The 5,152-nt window shown below is 40.0% G+C and overlaps 1 non-coding gene across 1 annotated transcript; it reads right to left on the bottom strand.

Moving 5' to 3' along the window:
* Window positions 1-620: 620 nt before the first annotated feature.
* On the bottom strand, window positions 621-728 carry LOC112085820. Its single transcript, XR_002899110.1, has one exon. It is a non-coding gene; the product is annotated as a small nucleolar RNA R71 (small nucleolar RNA).
* Between the last annotated feature and the right edge of the window lie 4,424 nt (window positions 729-5,152).

The following is a 5,152-nucleotide window of genomic DNA, read 5'->3' as shown; positions in this document are numbered from 1 at the left end:
GGTTGCCGGGGACTTTGATTTCTTTCGTTGTGAATCCCAGCTTAAATCCATTAGAACACTTGTTTACTTTTACTTTTTCTTTTGAATTTTTCAGGTTCCTCTGCGATGAGAGACCGGGAACATGTTCTCGGAACTCTTGGTGATCCACCATATCGTGTGGATGGTGATCTGATCGATGACGATGACCTGACTGATGACGAGTTTGAAGAACCGATCTACGATGACAATGAGCTAGTCGGATCGACAAAACATGAAGATGATGATGAACTGATTGGAAGTTTCGATTCACTCGAGAAATTCTTGGGAGATCGAAGAGCTATTCAACCAGCCTTACCAGAGGATGGCAAAACCGAAATTAGGGTACCATATATCCATTTAGTTCAACAAAATCAATTCTATGGTTACAATTCCGAACACCCGATTGACCATATCGAGACGTTCGAAGAATAATGTGCAACCATTAAAGCAAATGGGGATTACCACAAATGTAGTCTTTTCCCATTCTCTTTTAGAGACAATGCCAGCAAATGGCTAAAATCTTTACCACCTGCTTCACTAAAAATGTGGGCAGCGTGTAGAACTGCTTTCCTAAATCATTTTTATACTAGAAATCGTTCAAATCTCTTAAGAAACAAGATAAGAACTTTTAAACAAAAAGAAGATGAAGATCTTTTAGATACTTGGGAAAGATTTAGGGAATACCAAAGAGATTGTCCACACCATGGATATACCGACGAATACCTGCCGGGTATCTTTTATCGCGGTATAACTCCAGAGTTACGACACTCTTTCGACACAGCAAGTAATGGAGACTTCTCAACTAGATCTGTAGAAGATGCTCATGTTTTCATCAAAAATTTCGCAAACAGCATCCGTAATCAAGCAACCTTTGGTAATTCTGCACTTCCTGAGAAGAAAGAAGAGATTTCGGAAGTTATGAAGTGTCTCCATCACATAATGAGTCAACTTGGATTGCAACAACCAAACAAGGCACACAATATGTGTAACTTTGATGGTTGGGACAACCCAATGGATTCTTATGATCAAGGGATGGTTAACACTGCATAAGTCTATCAAATTCAAGATTTTCCATTCGTTTCTGATCACTGCGGGTCCATTCATTCGGACCGCGGCAAACTATGCTTTCACCGCGGTCGTGATGATGCTGACCGCGGCCAAGACCTGTTTCACCGCGGTCGCGAGCTTTCTGACTGCGGGAATCGTCTTCCGAACTTGCCTGGACATCAACTTTCGAACCAATCTTGGCTATTCAATCTAATCCTGTTTCATATCCTAGTTTTCCCTCTTCTGAAGCTGAAAACTTAAACAAAAGAATTCTAGAGCTTGAAAAATCTAGATCTCAAGAGATTAGTGGTCTTAGATCTGAACTAAAAACGATGCAAGAAGATTTCAATGAAAAATTTTCCACCCTCCTTAGTCTAATGATCAAAACTAATTCTAAAAACATAGAAAATTCTGAAGTGGAGCCAAGTGAATATTCTTTCGAAAGCTCAAGTGATGCAGATCCCTCCGATCATGTGAAAGCTATCACACTTAGGAGTTGATTAGCTTACAAAGAGCCTGAATTTCCTAAAGATCCCGAAGATGAGGAAAAGGGTAAGGAAAAGGAAAAAGAAAGAGAAAGAATCGCGATTGAAGATGTTAAAAAAGAAGTGGTAGGAGAGAAGGATGGAGAAGAAGTAAGAGAAGATTCATCCCGGGAAATCCTTGGAGAAGACCCGATCCCACCTCCACCAACTCGTGTCTATAAACTATTGATAACTAAGAGTTTTCAAGGCTCTTTGTAGAGGTTATCAATCCCCTGTCTTGTAGTACAAGGGGTTTATCAATCCAGATGTGGTGTTAGACACTAAACTATGTGATCAAGTTCTTAATTCAAGCAAACAAGAGTGGTTTTGATTTACTAATGAGAACTACAAACTTAAAACAAGATTAATGACTAAAGAAGTGATCAAACAAAGAACTAAGCAAATGACAAGTGATGAGAATGTATGTATGATGATGAGAAAGGTCTTAGACATGATAGTGGATTAGGGTGCTTTCAGTGATAAACTAATGAGCTAATGAATCATGTGATCAAGCAAACCATTCAACATAAACATCTTTAATTAAGTTAATCCTCTCATGAAGGTATTAACTCATATGCTAAAACAGTTTCTAACCCAATCATCATCAGTGAAACATGAGTTAACAAGCATTAAGAATCAGTTTAATCTGTCATTTAAGCATATAGACAATCATTCCCATGATGAATAACACTTAAACCTCTAAAAACCTTGGTTCCGGCATTTCATCAAACACTTTTGGTGCATGAAATGCCCAGAATCTAGACCACATATGATTTGTATGGATCTAGCATAGAGAACAAGTTGTAGAGAATGGAATATGCATGATCTAACCCCTAAGCTCACTAATCTACCACTTAAGCACCCTAATCTACATATCTAAGACCTTAATATGGAGATTACTCACTAATCATGATCAACACACTAGATCCTTTGCAAGATGTGTTGCTAACTCGCATGCCTAAGTCGCACGATTGTGGACTTAGCATTTCTCTTGCTCGGAAGCCTCAGACCTCATCCAGTGATAGTTTACCCGCACTTCTCAACTCGCAGCATCAGCTTTCAGGCATTCATTTTCAGGCCTGCGGGTTAACCAAGTCGCAAGACCATCTCGCAGCATTCAGAGCAGCTTGGACCACTTCGCATTCCGGAGAGTGTAACTTCTACGATACTTGTCCGAATTGAGTGATTCCGGTTGCCGAAGACAGAGGACTCATTTATCTTCAACTTTTGGGAAGGAAGTTTCGGTTCTTGGGAAGTGGAAGGCTTCCTGGAGGGCGCATCTTTGCAGTGCATTTACACGAACAGAGAGAGGCGTCTAGACATGTGTCCATTCCGGAGACCATATCTTCCTGCTCATAGCTCCGAATTGAATGATCTCGGACGTTCTGGAAAGAAGACTCAAATTTATCTGAGTTTCATGAAGGCCCCGGAAACTGAATCGGCCGGGAAGTACACCGTCCTTCGCATTCTGCAGAGCTCATCGGCTTGGTCCAAAACAGCAGCGAGACAGGGGTTTCTTCCGACGAGCTTAACACTCTTCTCACGCGTCCGAATTCCATGATTCCACTTGCTATGGAACCGTGATCCAATCCTCTCCAACTTTGATGAAGTACCCGACATCTGAATCGGACCGGAAGATTCCCCGGAAAGGCGATTTCGGAAACGTGTCTGCACCCGGAGATTTTGGCTGATACAATTCACTCGCGGTACGTGTTTTGGCCGATAGAGTCTACCCGCGGTACATGAAAATGGCCGATAAAAACCTTCCTGGTACGCGAGAATGGCCGATAACCTCCAAAGACCCAGTTTCACCATTTTTCAAGCCTTGATCACCATTCCACTTCCTTGATTCATTTTTTTTAGCTCCAAATAGCTCCAAATACACCTGATAAACACTCAAAACATGCAAAGACTCATTGGGACCTAATGCATCTCCTAAGTTCTAAAACAAACCCTAAGGACCTAAAATGCATGAAATAAAACATGATTTGGAATGAAATATGCAACCTAAATGATGCAAATTATGAACATATCAACTCCCCCACACTTGTCCTTTGCTTGTCCTCAAGCAAACAAGAACAAATCAGAGAGAGAGGCTGAATGCATGGGAGTTCACATTTCCTTTTTGAGAGAAGTGATCACAATGAGAATTCAAGTTCATGCTCAATTATGCAATGCAAAGCCATACTCAGATATATATCAACTCAGCAAGGAATCTCCACAAGTTCTTCTCTCTCTCAACTCTTTCACATTCATTAAGCTTTTATCAGGTGAATATCATGATGCAATGTTTAAACAAGCTGGCTTGGCTAGGGAGAGGCTATGAGATTAAAATGATCTCATTAGTGTTCAAGTAGGTTTAATACAGCAAAGGGATCTCTCTATGAATGATCAAACTTTGGCAGAATGCTAAAGGTAAAAAGCAACCTATGCATACAAGGGCAAAGACTCATCACACCCCACCCTCTACTCAAAGCTTTCTCACTTGCTCACTCTCTCAAGAACCTCACTTTTCACACTTATTTTCCTCTCACTAGGGGACTTACTTTTCACTTTCACTCTCAAGTCTTGGAGTTCAAACTTTACACAGCTCTTTTTCTTTTGCAACCTCTAGCCTTTTTTTTCTTTCTTTTCAAAACATTTGAGCTCTTTGGCTTCTTTTCTTTTCCTTTTACTTAGAGGCTAGACTCTTTCTTTTCAAGACACCAGAGCTCACTTTCTTTAACTCAAAACTCCAATACTGATTTCTTTTTCTTTCATTCCCCTAGCTATTTCCACTCTCTCTTTTCCACTCATCTCACCTCTTTCCACTCACCAACAAGTCTTTTCCCCCACACTTATTCCTCGCCAAAACTCTCAGTTCCTTGATGTTGGAACACAGCACTCAATGAGACCTGCCCTTGTCGCTCTAAACCTAACACTTTCTGCTAAGTTTGATCCAAGGTGGCCTTTCAATTCACACACAAACATTGGCTTGAAAGAAGGATGGGTTCAAGGTGAGGGAACTGATCCATGATGCGGATTCAGCTACTTGAGCTAAGGAAAAAGGGTGGTGAAAACAATGGTTCTAGCTCAAGTATGTATATCGGTATCCACAAGCTTTTTCAAACAATGCATCACAAGATAGTTTCAAGTCAAGTTCAGGGTTCCCATTTAATTAGATTTGAGTTCAATTCAAACTTGCTTCTCAGATGCAGATCATTTCAGACTTTGCAAGCACAGAAAAAGATTCACAAGCATATTCAGTTAAAGTTCTCAAAGTGATGTACTCTCTAGAAAACCTATCATTACTCCCTGCAAGATGCAACCTACATGAATATGCAATCTAGACTCAATCCTAAAAATGAGAATGCAACTACATGATCATTTTTTTGTCAAAATTTTTCAGATTTTTCAATTTTTTTTTTGTTTTTATATGCACTTAGATGAGACTACATGAATATGCAACTAGAATGTGACTCAAGACTCAAAGTGTAAAATAAGAATAGAGAAAACATGATTAGTAAAAGATGAAACTCCTCCCCCACACTTAAATAATACAGTCCCTTGTGTTATAAAAGCAT

Source organism: Eutrema salsugineum, unplaced genomic scaffold, assembly GCF_000478725.1.
Source record: "Eutrema salsugineum unplaced genomic scaffold, Eutsalg1_0 scaffold_3, whole genome shotgun sequence".
In the NCBI taxonomy this organism is placed as follows: Eukaryota; Viridiplantae; Streptophyta; class Magnoliopsida; order Brassicales; family Brassicaceae; genus Eutrema; species Eutrema salsugineum.
The sequence above is the reverse complement of the archived record's forward strand: the minus strand, read 5'-3'. Positions and strand labels throughout refer to the sequence as shown.